This window comes from Pinus tabuliformis, chromosome 1_1, assembly GCF_031772625.1.
Source record: "Pinus tabuliformis cultivar Carrire ecotype Pingquan chromosome 1_1, CPIR1, whole genome shotgun sequence".
Lineage (NCBI taxonomy): Eukaryota > Viridiplantae > Streptophyta > Pinopsida > Pinales > Pinaceae > Pinus > Pinus tabuliformis.
Genome location: NC_142297.1, coordinates 890,918,581 through 890,935,651, shown reverse-complemented (window position 1 = coordinate 890,935,651; position 17,071 = coordinate 890,918,581). Strand labels below are relative to the sequence as shown.

General features: G+C 35.9%; 1 pseudogene; it reads right to left on the bottom strand.

The window, feature by feature from the left end:
* Positions 1–336: 336 nt before the first annotated feature.
* The window catches only part of LOC149217255 (short-chain dehydrogenase TIC 32, chloroplastic pseudogene), a 29,845-nt pseudogene continuing 13,110 nt past the window's right edge, over positions 337–17,071 (bottom strand).

Below are 17,071 nucleotides of genomic sequence, written 5' to 3'. Positions count from 1 at the left end.
AGAATCAAAGCGGTGCCATCCATTGCTACTGAAACAGTAATGTAAATCATATTATTCAAGCCCTTACGATACTTATCTGTTCCAAAATATCCTCTTTGCAGTTACTTATCTATTGCATATAATTATCAGAAAGAAAGAAAATCCATTTACTGTATCGTCATATCAGAATTTCAACGACATTTCCTGCGGATTTCGGCAGTGGGTGGCCAAAGACTAGAGAGCTAGGGTAATGTCGAAGGAAGGCTCAAGCTCGAGTGAAAACTTCACAAGCGGCAGACAATTCTCTCCTATTTTTACCAAACCAAACTGAGTAAGTCTCACAGTTTTTAAGGCTTGTCAGGGTATCATCCGACAAATAGCGTTAAGCTTATTACAAACTCTAGTCATGGCCGCGATACCTGAATCCTGCAAAGTGCGTATGGAAGTCAAGGAAACATTCTCGAGCATGGTACAAGTTTTCACAAAATTCACAAACCCTGCATTTGAAATGCATTCCTGTGGAATGTTTTTTAGAGCAAATTTTATAATTAAAAATCCAAGAATAGTTTGGCTATAATGCAGAAGATTAGTGGGAATAGATCCAGAATGAATTGAAGTTGCAGTCACGTTATCACCGCTTTCTTAAAGCCTCCTTGTAATCTCATTAGCATGGCAAGTTTTGGCTGCCCATATGCCAGGAACGCATAGTACCCCATGGTTTCATTTACTTGATCAAACCGGATACCACTTGAATAAGTCATCCTATGCGCTTCTGATGACACATTAATAATTCTACCTTCAATGCCTGTTTTCTGAGCTGTCTTGTTCAAATTTTCCAGCAAAAGATTTGTCAGAAGAAAATGCCCAATGGGGTTTGTAGCAAACTGTAGTTTGATGCCATCCTGAGAAATCTGAAAGGGACATGCCATAATTCTTGCGTTATTTATTAAAATGTTCAAAGGAAGATTCGAAGATTTGAATTTCGACTAGCTCTAGAACATCGATTTGAGCAGTGCCAATTTCCTTAATGATAGCGTTTTTGACAGAATTGGCAGCGTTCACATTTGTGACTTCCATGATGACATGGGCAGCGGAAATTGGGATTGGGGCGGTTGTATTTTGCTTCAGACATCCAGAAGTGAGAAAATGGGATCAGAGGGGCCGGTGAATTTTGCTTCGGTGAGAAATTTTGAACAGGCTTTTGAGAAATATATGTTCAGGAAAAGACAGATCTATTGCGTGAATTCATGAATGTTTGTCTTTATCAATCAAATTCTAAAGCCAGAATCCTGGATTGGATAATTGAAGAGGTGTCAAAAGATCGAAAAGCTGCAAAAGCATTGTTGGCAATTGGTTGGAAAGGAAAAACTCGGGAAACATCTGGGCATTGAAGAAGGACAAAATAGTTTCCAATAGTTGATGCATCAAATCAGATAAGGTTCTGCACATGATTTCTATGAGGACTTTTTGAGAGGATTGGGTGGCCAACATCATTGCCAGCTGATGAGAAAGAACTACATTGGCCAGCTGATGAGAAAGAACCATTTTTGAAAAACGTTATATGGGAAAAGCATCGTGCACTACGGGATTATGTTACAAGTGGCAATCTAGCTTTGCGTGCTGGAATTATGAAGTTTTTAGATGATGCACTTGGGGCTGGAATACCACTTGTAATATTAGCTTCCTATAGTAGGAATGGAGAAGATGATGCCAGGTGTATAGCGGAAAAGTTGGGCTCAGAAAGAATGAATTAAAATAGTGGGTCGATCAGAGGTTGAAAACAGTTTTTATGGAAAATTAGTGCTGGGAAAAGGAGTTTCTTCTAGTCTTGATGAACATTTAGCTAATGAGGCAACGAAAGTTGTTGCTGCTGAGAAGCAAAGAGTATCAAAGGAGGTTTGAGTTGGCTGCTGCCAAATGGAAGGTTCCGTTTGATAGACAGAAGGACGTCGATGCAGAATGCTCTTGGTGTATGAGGGGGGGATGCATTAAAAAACAAAAATTTTTATTTTTTATTTTTTTGTTTTTTATTTTTTTTATCTTTTATTATTTTTATTTTTTATTTTTTATTTTGTTATTAACAGCCTAGAAAATGAAATTAACAAAAATGGTTAGTTTTAATTTTATTTTTTTTTTAACAAATGCACACAAAAATTTGCATATTTGAAAGATATTTTTGATGAAGCATATTGCAAAACATTTATTTATTCCTGAAATTGGTCGCCTAAATCATCCCTATTTTCTGATCCTCAAGATCGTACAAAGACACAGGAGGAGAGCATACTTATTCTAAGCAAAACTGAAACCTATTTTCTGATCCTCGAGATCGTACAAAGACGCAGGAGGAGAGCATACTTATTCTAGGTAAAAGCAGAACTAAAAATGAAAGCAAAAACTAAAACTGAAAGCCTACCTACTCATACTAATTAGAATTTACAAATTAGTTATGTGTAGTTAAACTTCCAATGAAGCCATTCTCGTAGCAGTAGCAACAATAGATTCAATAGCAATTTGTCAAATGAAAAATGACAATATTCGAGAGTGGATGAGTCTAGTTGTTGTAACTGCAAATCAACTAAAAAATTTAAAAATGAATCTAATCTAGTACTTACCTGGAACCATTGCTCGATGAAGCTTTGATATGCACAGTTTCTCTCACTCAGATCATGCTGTAACTCTTGTTCTTCTTCTCCGATCTGCTGCTCTTCTTCCTCGGTCTCCTGTTCGAATGGTTGTTCACCATCAGATACGCAGGATTCTTCAGATGTTGAATCTTCATTTATTTCTTGGGGAGTAGTTGAACTTTCAATTTTTGTCAAGATCTCCTTTTCCAGGGAAGAGGAGATTCCGACTTCTGCAAGGATATGAGTGAGTAGTTCCAAGCTAACACTCATTATAAAACCATGTTGAAAGAGAAAAGCAAATAAAAATCAGCACACTAAAAATTAAATTAGAAACAAAAGGACCACAGAAATAATCTTGAATTCAATACTCAATTAAACCCTCTTACAAGGACTGCTCATTAATTGAGTAATTGAATGCTTCAATTATAACCATGAACCATGAATTCATCAAACACTCTTCACAGTTGAGAAAATCAAACACACTTGCAGAAATCAAAATTCACACTTGCATAAATGTAAACACACCCTACATGCCCTGATCCATAAGAGGTCGAGCCCATTACGGTATCTCGAATGCGATGCGTAGGATGTTCCCCACATCTTACCGCCTTAACACCTCGGAGTTAGGAACATGTCTAAACACACTTGCATAAAAATCAAACTAAATTCAATCCATCGTGCCTCCCCGGCAACGGCGCCAAAATGTTGGGTGAAACTATGTTAGTTTAATTCTGTTGTAGTACTTACCCAACCATTTAATTTATCAATCCGAGGTCCGTAGACTTACGAGACACATGCACTATATATGCAGGACTGAAGTGGAACTAATCTAATCTAATCTAATCTAAATTACTGAAATCAAATTAAAGCATTGGAACACTAACTAGGAAAGCATGAAATTGCATAAAGGAAAATAAATACAACATGTGAAGAAGTGAATGGCAAACAACAGATATGAGCTCATGACAATAAAACTATGTCAAGTTATATTATAATAACTAAATTACAAATCAAGAAAGAATCAAAGTTAATATCCATTCTCTATTATTCATTATTATTCCAATGAAGAGAGAGCACTCTCTATATACATGAAGAAGATAACCTTTCCATAATTACATATCCAATATTCTCTCAAGCACTCTCAACTAGTTTCCTGTTATTACAAGATATCATCGCACAAATCTCTCAAACATGATCCCACAAATCTCTCTCATATCTTGGATAAGATATGTCTTCATGATTTTCTCCTTAGGATAAGATATGCCTCCATGATTTTCTCGATATGCCTCCATGATTTTCTCCATAGAAAAAGGCTTGCATAATTATCTCCTTGATATGGTGGAGGAGATATTAATTCTTCACATATTTCCTACATCACAAAACTCACATATTCTTGAGATATATATAAAAATATGTACATTTTCTAATAATTAATCATAAATTCACTTATAATACAAAATTGAATAAAATGGAAAATAAGAAGGTGAAACCCAAGTGTATGTAGGAGAGTGATATGATAACAGGTTAATGGGATGATGAAATGTAAGGAAAAAGGTGGATGAAAATATGACATTTCTGAGTCCCAACAGGGACATTAAAGGATAACATCCAACATGGGGTTCACCTTTAGGAACCTGATTCATTGGAGAAGGCATTCAGGTTGGCAAGAAAAAATGAAAGCAAAATTATGGAAACAAGGAAGCCTACCACTCACAACTATAAAGATGTAAGTGTTGTTTACCCTAGCCTTCCACAACCTACAAGGTTGACACCACAACAATTGGAAGAAGAAAGAGAAAAAGGGCTTTGTTACAATTGTGGTAGCAAATACATTAAAGGTCATAAGTGTGCTAGAGAAGAAATTATTTTACATAGATTGTGAAGAGGAGGAAGAAAATGAACAAGAAACATCAAAATAGGAGGATATACACCAGGAAAAAACCCTAGAGAAAGAAGAAATGAATTCGACCATATCTCATAATGCATTGTTTGGAATTACCACTCCTAAAACTCTGAAGATAAAAGGACATATCAAGAAGAAAAATAGTGTTGATTGATTCAGGCAATACCCATAATTTTATTCATTGTAAGATAGCCAAGGAATTGAATTGCTTCCTATATCCAACACCAGAGTGTCAAGTGATGGTTACAAATGGAGGAACCATAAATTTCTCTGGAAAGTGCCATAATATAAATCTATCCATGGTAGAATATGTATTGAATAGCCCAATGATTTCCATTCCAAAGGGTGTTGTTGATGTTGTACTAAGAGTCCAATGGCCTTTTCTTGGTACGATAGCTTTTAATTTTCAAGAACTTTTCTTGAATTTTTTTCGGAAGGAAAGGAATTTGAATTAAGGGGTATCACAAGGAAACTAGGAAAGATAATTAGCTCTAACGGCATGACAAAGCTTCTAAAGAAATAACACCGAGGCGTAATTGCACAATTATGTTTGCAAGAGGTTTCCACATCGAAATCCTTTATTTCTATAGATCTCCAAAAAGTCTTGGACAATAATTCCAAGGTATTTTAGACTCCCAAAGGCCTCCCACATATTTGTGATCATGATCATGTTATTCATTTGATTCCAGGAAGTGTTCCTCTAAACATCAGGTCTTGTAGATATCCCTATGCCCAAAACAGTGAAATTGAATATATGGTTGCAGAAATGCTAGAGGCTGGCGTAATTCAATCAGGGAAAATTTTAAGAACCCCCCCTAAATTTATAAATATAATAAATTGGCGAATCTCCATGGTATATAGGAAAAATGGAAGGCGATTTTATCAATAATATAATATGTATATATAATTTTTGGCGAATCTGTCACTAGGCATGGCGAATATTTTACTCAATTATAAAATCTTGTAAGATCTTGGCGAGTCTTTCACTAAATAATAAAACTTTGTAAAGTCCTAGTGAATCTTAGCATAGGCTACATGCTGGTTTAATTCCCCCATTTAAATAGGCTACATTCCAGGTGAATACCATGGGTCAATACCATGTGCCATTTTGGTGAATAGCATGGGTCAATACCATGTGCCATTTTTATTTTTATTAATTCTAATATTAGGGTTAATAATGGTTTTTTGCATGGTATTAATAACAATCTAGTCCATGGTATTTGTCCCATAGTATTTTGGCCATAAGTTTCACCTAAATATAACCCATTTTTTGAGTGTTCGTAAATATAAGGTGACTTATGGAGTAAATATAAAAAAAAGTTTTGTTTGTTTACCATACCTCTTTTACAAATATGGTATTTGGCCCATAGGATTCACTTAAATAAAACCTCTTTCTTGAGCCTTCATAAATAGAACGAGGGTTATGGACTAAATATAAAAAGAGGTTTTATTTATTTACGATACGTCTAGTTTATTTATATTTTTATTTATTTACCATACCTTTTGAGTAAGTATAAAAAGACGTTTTATTTATTTACCATACCTCCACTTTACTTATATTTTTATTTGTTTACACCTTTACATGTATATAAGGTGACTTATGGAGTAAATATAAAAAATGTTTTATTTATTTACCATACCTCTCATTTATTTATATTTTTATTAATTTACCATACCTCTTTTATAAATATGGTATTTGGCCCATAGGATTCACTTAAATAAAACCCATTCTTGAAAATGGGCGAATGGACTCACTTAAATAAAACCTATTCTTGAAAATGGGCGAATGGAAGGTTGTAAGTCCTAATTTCAAGGGCTAAATTTACCTTTTTTACCCTCTCCCTTAAAATAAGGTGGGCTATTTGAGGTGATTTGTAATAATGTACTATGATACAAAATATTCGCCCACTAAAAATTTAAAACCCCTTAATTTCGCCAAAGGGCGAACATTCGCCCCTAAAATTATCCTTGAATTCAATCTAGTCAAAGTTCTTTCTCTGCTCCAATAGTATTGGTGTAGAGGAAGGATGGATCATGGGGCATGTGTCTGGATTATAGGGAGCTTAACAATCTCACTATTAAAGATAAATTTCCCATTCTTGTCATTGATGAATTATTGGATGAATTGCATGGATCAATTTACTTCACCAAGTTGGATCTTCGTTCAGGATATCATCAAATCAGAATGAAGACTGAAGACATTCTGAAAACAACATTTAGAACTCATGAGGGTCATTATGAATTTTTGGTCGTGCCTTTTGGCCTTACTAATGCACCTTCTACATTTCAAGGTTTGATGAATTCCATTTTTCAACCCTTTCTTAGAAAATTTGTGTTAGTATTTTTTGATGATATACTAATCTACAACAAGTCTTGGAAGGATCATGTTCAACATGTTGACAGGGTGCTCAAACTATTGGAGGAGAAGCAATTATATGCATAAACCTCCAAATGTTTCTTTGGAGTACAAGAGGTGGAATATATGGGTCATATTGTATCTCATGAAGGTGTTAAGGTAGACCCTAGAAAAATTAAATCCATTAAGGAATGGAAAATCCCCACATCCATAAAGAATTTGCGAGTATTTCTTGGGTTGACAGGGTATTATCGCAAGTTTGTTAAGAATTATGGGAGAATAGTAACACCTCTAACTACATTATTGAAGAAAGATGCATTTTCTTGGATTGCAGAAGCAACAAAGGCCTTTAAACATCTCAAAGAGGTAATGTGCCAAGAACTGGTCGTAGCTATGCCAAACTTCACAAAAACCTTTATTGTGGAATGTGATGCCTCAGGAAATGGAATTGGTGCTATTTTAATTCAAGAAGAAAGACCCATTGCTTTCGAAAATCGTCCAATCAAAGGAAAGCATTTACACAAAGCTATTTATGAGAAGGAAATGTTAGTAATACTACATGCACTTAAGAAATGGTGAAGTTACCTAATGGGAAGACACTTCAAGGTAAAAACAGATCATGATAGTCTTAAGTACTTTTTAGAACAAATATTATCTTCATAAAAGCAACAAAAATGGGTCACAAAGATGTTAGCTTATGACTTTGAAATCATCTACAAAAAAGGGAAGAAAAATGTTGTTGCAGATGCACTCTCAAGAAAGGATGAGGATGTGGAAGCATTGCTTTGTGCCATTTCTATTATCCAACCAGATTAGATAAAAAAATCAAGGAATGAATGAAAGAATGGTGAAGAAGTGTAAGAACTCACTCAAAATCTACAACAAGATCCCAGTACATCTGATACATTTAGCTAGAAAAAAGATTCGTTATGGTACAAATATCATTTATACCTCTACAAGAATTCCCAACTCAAACAAAGATTCTTATGGAATTGCACACCTCTCCCTTAGGAAGGCACTCAAGATTTTTAAAAACTTACCACAGGGTTAAGAAGGAATTTTTTTGGGATGGCCTTCAATATGATATTCAAAAGTTTGTGGCAGAATTTTTGATTTGCCAACAAAATAAAGTTGAAACAATTAAGACCTCGGGTCTATTACAATCTTTATCCATTCTAAGTCAACGTTGGGAGGAGTTTTCAATGGATTTTATCACGGGTTTACCCAAGTCCGAAGGAAAGAGTGTCATCATGGTGGTAGTTTATAGACTTACCAAGTATGCACACTTTTGTGCATTATCTCATCCCTTTAAATCGAATACAATTTATACTGCATTTATGGAAACAATTCAAAATCCACATGGAAACCCAAAGATTATTGTAAGCGACAGAGATCCCATTTTCACTGGAAATTTTTGGACAAAATTATTTTCTTGTTTAGGTACTCAGTTAGCTCATAGCTTATCTTATCATCCTCAATCTGATGGGCAAACTGAGATAGTGAATAAATGTTTGGAAGGATATCTTCGTTGCTTTATATCTGATAAATAAACACAATGGGTCAAATGGTTGTTGAAGAAAGTGTAACTAGGTTCGGTCTTCATAATGACATGATCTTTATAAATGATGTAATAAAAGGAAATAAATTATTTTGTATGCCTTTCTACATGGGTTTCATGAGCAAGAAGTGTCACTAGGTAAAAGACTTCTTCTTGATGTCTTTAGGATTTTATTTATATGTTAAAGAGTCATGTCATGTGTAAAGAAGCTCTTCATGAGCCTATGGAAATGTATACAAGTGTGTAGCATCCCTCTAGGACCAAAAACAATCCTCCGAAAGTAAGCACAAGAATTCTGCAAGTAAAACAATAAGGAGATCTTCACGTCGGCTCCAAAATGAATTAAAATACATCGTTAAATGTCATGTCGGCTTGGATAAAAGACATGATGGTTCATGGATTCACATCAGCTCAATATAGGAGCACAAATAACTATAAATACCCATCTAGAGTCAACGCAAATGAAACAAGGAGAACTCACAATTTCCTCTCTGAAATTTCGCATGAAAGAAGGAGCAGATCTGCATTGCCTTAGGGAAATTTTTGTAGGGTTTGTCTGCACCTCAGATGGGTATAAGGGTAGATAGACTAGGTCTCAGATGAAGTAAAGAGGGAGGAAAGTCCCTACCACTCACACTACCAGAGAATGTATCTTCGACCTGTCTCCTAAGTAGTCTAAACATATGTATCAAAGTGATCCTACAACAGCATACCAACTCGGAGTTCATTCCAGAACGTAGTCACCTATGGATGGATCAGACTCGGTTTTGTGTGGGTTTTCCGCTCCAAGAGGGAGAGGTTTTGGCCCTGTCAGAAAGCCAAATATTTGTGTTCTTGTCTCTTTTGTTTTTGATAGAAGTTTGATGAAGTAAACAAACACACTAATAATGTAAATAAGGTCAAGCTAAGATAAACTATAAAAACACTTCACAAATTGTTACCATGCTAAGAAGAATTGCCTTAATTCTGAATGCCCTAGATTCTTCAACATGGTATCAGAGCAGGTTCAACAGTCAAAGAAAGGGCATAAAAGATAGATGCAAGAATAAATATTCAAGCATCAAAGCAAGCTCAAGGATGGAAAGATCTACATTAAATAATCATCTTGATCGAACCCTAGATCAAGGAAACAATTTACAACAACAGTATACAACAACAAGGGTTTTGGATGTCAACAGTCTTCAAATCTCAAGGTACATAACAACAATTTTGGTGCCTCCCACAGTTTCATCTACAACATCTCAGTGATAGTCACTATCTCAGATTGAATCCTTCTCTATAAAGAACACAATCTTAAGATATCAGATTCTCAGAACTTGATTCAAAGGCATATATAGGAGTGTACATGGACAGTACTCAAATCAGAAGTTGTACTATCTAATGCATCACTATACATCATGGCAAGCAACTTCAATTATGCTGCATACTTCAAGGTTTCTTATGTAGCCCAATTATATCAGCAGTTTGTTGGATATATAAGCTCGAAGACAAAGAAGGAAATCTTCCTATCAAGGATCTCAGTAGGAGAAAGCATCAAAACATCTGCTCCAACTACTGCCAACATGATCAAGGTGAAGACTTCATCTTCACAATCAAGTAAGTACCTTTTCATTCTATAATCAAGTTTGGTTCTATGACTTCATGATTGCAAGAAGACCTATATGTTGGATGGGTCATCAAGGTTCTTGCAAGGAATAAGAATGATTTTCATAATCCTTATAGAGAAGAGAAGTCAGTGAACACATCAAGGTCTGCTTTGAATTCATGAGAACTCTTAGGGTTCTCTCTTTCCTATGAAGTAAGAAAGGAGACATAAGAGTGACACATGAAATGATAGACGATATACTCTCTGCAATGCAACAAAGAAGGTATCAAATAATGAAGAAATGTCTTCATGAGATCTCAGTTTCAAGATCTGGGAAAAGTGATGAGAAAATAATCATCATTGATATTGATATTAATAAGCAAGGTAACAAATTTCCATGAACAAGAGGGTTACACCAATCAACAGTTTGTGGTCTCTATTCTAGATAAAGAAAGAAAAGTTCAAAGGAAAGGTTAACAAGATAGTACTATGGAAAGGTTACTCCTCATGAATGAGATGGTTCCCCTCTCAATAAGGGTCCTATCATAAATCCTTGCAGATATGACCATGATAAGAAGATGCATCGTGGCATCATGGAAACAAGAGCTTGTATGGGAATCATGATGGACATAGCTCTTGGGAATCTCATTGGACATTAAAGGAAAAGAAGAAGTCATCTGAGTCAAAGGAAACAACTGCCAAATGGGAACATACAAGATCTTGAAGATTCTCTTATAAAAACCTTAGCAGAGGATCTCCTAGTATGGGAAGGAAATAAGTGTTTCATTAGGAAATCCAACTTTTAGAATTCATGAAATGATGGTTCGATGACATAAGAAATGAAGCAGATCAAGGGATTGAAGATCTTTTCAATTAATAAAGCTGCTAAAAGTAGTCTGAAAAAAAAATGAGGTATGTATGCTTGTATTTGTATTTAATATTGTAATATGGTTGCAGGTAACATGGATTGAGCATGATCAAAAGGGAAAATATATCCTCCTCTAAAAGGATGCAGAAATACATAAGTCACACTAGATGAAATCAACATAATATGTCCTCATATGAAGTATGAGGTGGTTGACTACAATTGAAGAAATATGATTGAAAGCTCCTAGGAATGGAAGATGAGAGATTGTGAAACATGTAACCATGATGAAGGCAATCAACATCTAAAGAATCAGGAATATTTGACCAGGAAATCTCTTGGAAATATGTGAAGACTCTAATGGAAGTCTGAAAAGATGAAGAACCTTGACAACATATATCATTGGGAGATGTGTCAACATATATGTAGGGTGTTGATACCTACAAGAAGATGTCAATGGAAAATGCCATCACCAAAAAGGTAAGATGTGATTTTTTTTGATTTCTGACCTCTTGGAGAAAGTCTAGGTATGTGTGTAGGGAGAAGGTAAGGAGAGTTGTCAAGGATGTCACAAATATGTACCTTGTGATCTAGAGCAATCACTGTTGAAGGAAAAATGAAGGTAGATAGACCTATGAAGGAAGCCCCAGATGTAAAGCCAAGGAGGATACTTTCTGGGAAAGAAGGAATGACATGATGGAGGAAAGTGATGGATGGTTGAACCCTACATGTGAAGAAATTGATGACATCGAAGTCCTGGATCATCATTCAACTAGAAGACCCTATAAAGTATTGATGATAGAGTCCCTGGGTAAGAGGGAGCTCTGGGAGGTTCCTATGAGTAAAGGAACTCGAGCAAGTTTATGAGTGAAGAGAAACTTGGAACTCATCCTTGGTTAAGAGGGAGAGTTAGACATGACATTCTTATCTTCAGTTTGGAAGAAATAATGGAGGATTGTGTAATCATCTGGCATTTGACACTCTTTGAGGATGTGGTAGGGAATCTAAGCCAAGAGTGGGCAAGAGGACCGATATTATTGAGGGTTGGGAATCCAATATGAGAATATTCCTAGTAGGCAATACTCGGAGAACACCCGGGTGGGTATGACCCTAAGAGAGACAATGATGATGTGTGTCTATCAGTCATTGGTATCACCAACATTGTGTTCTCTGATCTAAATGAGAGATAGAGTTGTTAGTCAAGTCCTTGCTATATGAAACAATGTTGGTTGAAATGATGCTACAACAGATGGATTGCAAATCTGATTCTTCTTATGAGAAATTATTCAGATTGGTAATGACCAAGTACCATTATGAATACCTCCCTAGTTAAGAGGGAGTGTTGAAGAAAGTGTAACTAGTTTTGGTCTTCATAATAACATGATCTTTGTAAATGATGTAATAAAAGGAAATAAATTATTTTTGTATGCCTTGCTACATGGGTTTCATGAGCAAGAAGTGTCAGTAGGTAAAAGACTTCTTCTTGATGTCTTTAGGATTTTATTTATATGTCAAAGAGTCATGTCATGTGTCAAGAAGCTCTTCATGAGCCTATGGAAATGTATACAAGTGTGTAGTAGCCCTCCAGGACCAAGAACAATCCTCTGAAAGCAAGCACAAGAAGTCTACAAGTAAAACAATAAGGAGATCTTCACGTCAGCTCCAAAATGAATTAAACTACAAAGTTAAATGTCATGTTGGATTGGATAAAAGACATGATTATTCATGGATTCACGTTGGCTCAATATAGGAGCACAAACCACTATAAATACTCATCTAGGGTCAGCGCAAATGAAACAAGGAGAACTCACAATTTCCTCTTTGAATTTCGCATGAAAGAAGGAGCAGATCCGCATTGCCTTAGGGCAATTGTTGTAGGGTTTGACTGCACCTTCGATGGGTATAAGGGCAGACAGATTAGGTCTCAGATGAAGTAAGGAGGGAGGCAAGTCCCTGCAACTTGCACTACAGGTGAATGTATCTTCGACTTGTCTCGTAAGCAGTCTAAACATATGTATCAAGGTGATCCTACAACATCATACCAACTCAGAGTTCATTATGAAGATCTCAATGATGCAGCAATGATGATTTCAATGGCACAACAATCATGATGATCTCAGTAGTAAACAATGAAGAGGATTTATGTCTTGGTCTTGGAGTGGTAGAAAGTGTCAAGGGTCATGGTCTTGGTATTCATCAATTGGAATTTCTATAAGAAGAATTTTGTGTGGGTTTTCCGCTCCAAGAGGGAGAGGTTTTGGCCCTGTCAGAAAGCAAAATATTTGTGTTCTTGTCTCTTTTGTTTTTGATAGAAGTTTGATGAAGTAAACACACACACTAATAATGTAAATAAGGTCAAGCTAAGATAAACTATAAAAACACTTCACAAATTGTTACCATGCTAAGAAGAATTGCCTTAATTCTGAATGCCCTAGATTCTTCAACATGGTATCAGAGCGGGTTCAACAGTCAAAGAAAGGGCATAAAAGATAGATGAAAGAATAAAGATTCAAGCATCAAAGCAAGCTCAAGGATGGAAATATATACATTAAATAATCATCTTGATCAAACCATAGATCAAGGAAACAATTTACAACAACAGTCTACAACAACAAGGGTTTTGGATGTCAACAGTCTTCAAATCTCAAGGTACATAACAACAATTTTGGTGCCTCCCACAGTTTCATCTACAACATCTCAATGATAGTCACTATCTCAGATTGAATCCTTCTCTATAAGAACATAGTCTTAGGATTTCAGATTCTCAGAAATTGATTCAAAGGCATATATAGGAGTGTACATGGAAAATACTCATATCAGAAGTTGTACTATCTAATGCATCACTATACATCATGGCAAGAAACTTCAATTCGATGTTGCATATTTCAAGGTTTCTTAAGTAGCCCAATTATCAGTAGTTTTTTGGATATATAAGCTCGAAGACAAAGAAGGAAATCTTCCTATCAAGTATCTCAGTAGTAGTAGCATCAAAAAATCTGCTCCAACTACTGCCAACATGATCAAGGTGAATACTTCATCTTCACAATCAAGTAAGTAACTTGTCATTCTATAATCAAGTTTACTTCTATGACTTCATGATTGCAAGAAGACCTATATGTTGGATGGGTCATCAAAGTTCTTGCAAGGAATAAGAATGATTTTCATAATCCTTATAGAGAAGAGAAGTCAGTGAACACATCAAGGTCTGCTTTGAATTCATGAGAACTCTTAAGGTTCTCTCTTTCCTATGAAGTAAGAAAGGGGACATAAGAGGGACACATGAAATGATAGATGATATACTCTCTAAAATGCAACAAAGAAGGTATCAAATAATGAAGAAATGTCTTCATGAGATCTCAGTTTCAAGATCTGGGAAAAGTGATGAGAAAATAATCATCATTGATATTGATATTAATAAGAAAGGTAACAAATTTCCATGAACAAGAGGGTTACACCAATCAACAGTTTGTGGTCTCTATTCTAGATAAAGAAAGAAAAGTTCAAAGGAAAGGTTGACAAGATAGTACTATGGAAAGGTTACTCCTCATGAATGAGATGGTTCCCCTCTCAATAAGGGTGCTATCATAAATCCTTGCAAATATGACCATGATAAGAAGATGCATCATGGCATCATGGAAACAAGAGCTTGTATGGGAATCATGATGGACATAGCTCTTGGGAATCTCATTGGACATTAAAGGAAAAGAAGAAGTCATCCGAGTCAAAGGAAACAACTGCCAAATGGGAATATACAAGATCTTGAAGATTCTCTTATAAAAACCTTAGCAGAGGATCTCATAGTATGGGAAGGAAATAAGTGTTTCATCTGGAAATCTAACTTTTAGAATTCATGAAATGTTGGTTCGATGACATAAGAAATGAAGTAGATCAAGGGATTGAAGATCTTTTCAATTAATAAAGCTGCTAAAAGTATTCTGAAAAAAAAATGAGGTATGTATGCTTGTATTTGTATTTAATATTGTAATATGGTTGTAGGTAACATGGATTGAGCATGATCAAAAGGGAAAATATATCCTCCTCTAAAAGGATGCAGAAATACATAAGTCACACTAGATGAAATCAACATAATATGTCCTCATATGAAGTATGAGGTGGTTGACTACAATTGAAGAAATATGATTGAAAGCTCCTAGGAATGGAAGATGAGAGGATGGAAGAGATTGTGAAACATGTAACCATGATGAAGGCAATCAACATCTAAAGAATAAGGAATATTTGACCAGGAAATCTCTTGGAAATATGTGAAGACTCTAATGGAAGTCTGAAAATATGAAGAACCTTGACAACAGATATCATTGGGAGATGTGTCAACATATATGTAGGGTGTTGATACCTACAAGAAGATGTCAATGGAAAATGCCATCACCAAAAAGGTAAGATGTGATTTTTTTTTGTTTCTAACCTCTTGGAGAAAGTCTGGGTATGTGTGTAGGGAGAAGGTAAGGAGAGTTGTCAAGGATGTCACAAATCTGTACCTTGTGATCTAGAGCAATCACCGTTGAAGGAAAAATGAAGGTAGATAGACCTATGAAGGAAGCCCCAGATGTAAAGCCAAGGAGGATATTTTCTGGGAAAGAAGGAATGACATGATGGAGGAAAGTGATGGATGGTTGAACCCTACATGTGAAGAAATTGATGACATCGAAGTCCTGGATCATCATTCAACTAGAAGACCCTATAAAGTATTGATGATAGAGTCCCTGGGTAAGAGGGAGCTCTGGGAGGTTCCTATGAGTAAAGGAACTCGAGCAAGTTTATAAGTGAAGAGAAACTTGGAACTCATCCCTGGTTAAGAGGGAGAGTTAGACATGACATTCTTATCTTCAGTTTGGAAGAAATAATGGAGGATTGTGTAATCATCTGGCATTTGACACTCTTTGAGGATGTGGTAGGGAATCTAAGCCAAGAGTGGGCAAGAGGACCGATATTATTGAGGGTTGGGAATCCAATATGAGAATATTCCTAGTAGGGAATACTCAGAGAACACCCGGGTGGGTATGACCCTAAGAGAGACAATGATGATGTGTGTCTATCAGTCATTGGTATCACCAACATTGTGTTCTCTGTTCTAAATGAGAGATAGAGCTGTTAGTCAAGTCCTTGCTATATGAAATAATGTTGGTTGAAATGATGCTACAACAGATGGATTGCAAATCTGGTTCTTCTTATGAGAAATTATTCAGATTGGTAATGACCAAGTACCATTATGAATACCTCCCTAATTAAGAGGGAGTGTTGAAGAAAGTGTAACTAGTTTTGGTCTTCATAATAACATGATCTTTGTAAATGATGTAATAAAAGGAAATAAATTATTTTTGTATGCCTTGCTACATGGGTTTCATGAGCAAGAAGTGTCACTAGGTAAAAGACTTCTTCTTGATGTCTTTAGGATTTTATTTATATGTCAAAGAGTCATGTCATGTGTAAAGAAGCTCTTCATGAGCCTATGGAAATGTATACAAGTGTGTAGTAGCCCTCCAGGACCAAGAACAATCCTCTGAAAGCAAGCACAAGAAGTCTACAAGTAAAACAATAAGGAGATCTTCACGTCAGCTCCAAAATGAATTAAACTACAAAGTTAAATGTCATGTCAGATTGGATAAAAGACATGACGATTCATGGATTCACGTTGGCTCAATATAGGAGCACAAACCACTATAAATACCCGTCTAGGGTCAGCGCAAATGAAACAAGGAGAACTCACAATTTCCTCTTTGAAATTTCGCATGAAAGAAGGAGCAGATCCGCATTGCCTTAGGGCAATTGTTGTAGGGTTTGTCTGCACCTTGGATGGGTATAAGGGCAGACAGATTAGGTCTCAGATGAAGTAAGGAGGGAGGCAAGTCCCTGCAACTTGCACTACAGGTGAATGTATCTTCGACCTGTCTCCTAAGCAGTCTAAACATATGTATCAAGGTGATCCTACAACATCATACCAACTCAGAGTTCATTCCAGAACGCAGTCACCTATGGATGGATCAGCCTCAGCATATCTCTCTCTCTCTCTCTCTCTCTCTCTCTCTCTCTCTATATATATATATATATATATATATATATATATATACTATCTCAGCTATGAACATTATCTCGACATACATGTATTCTCGGCATAATCATGTTGGAGAGAATTTCGGTGATAACTATGTCTACTGCAATGACAAAAATGATCAGTCTTGGCAT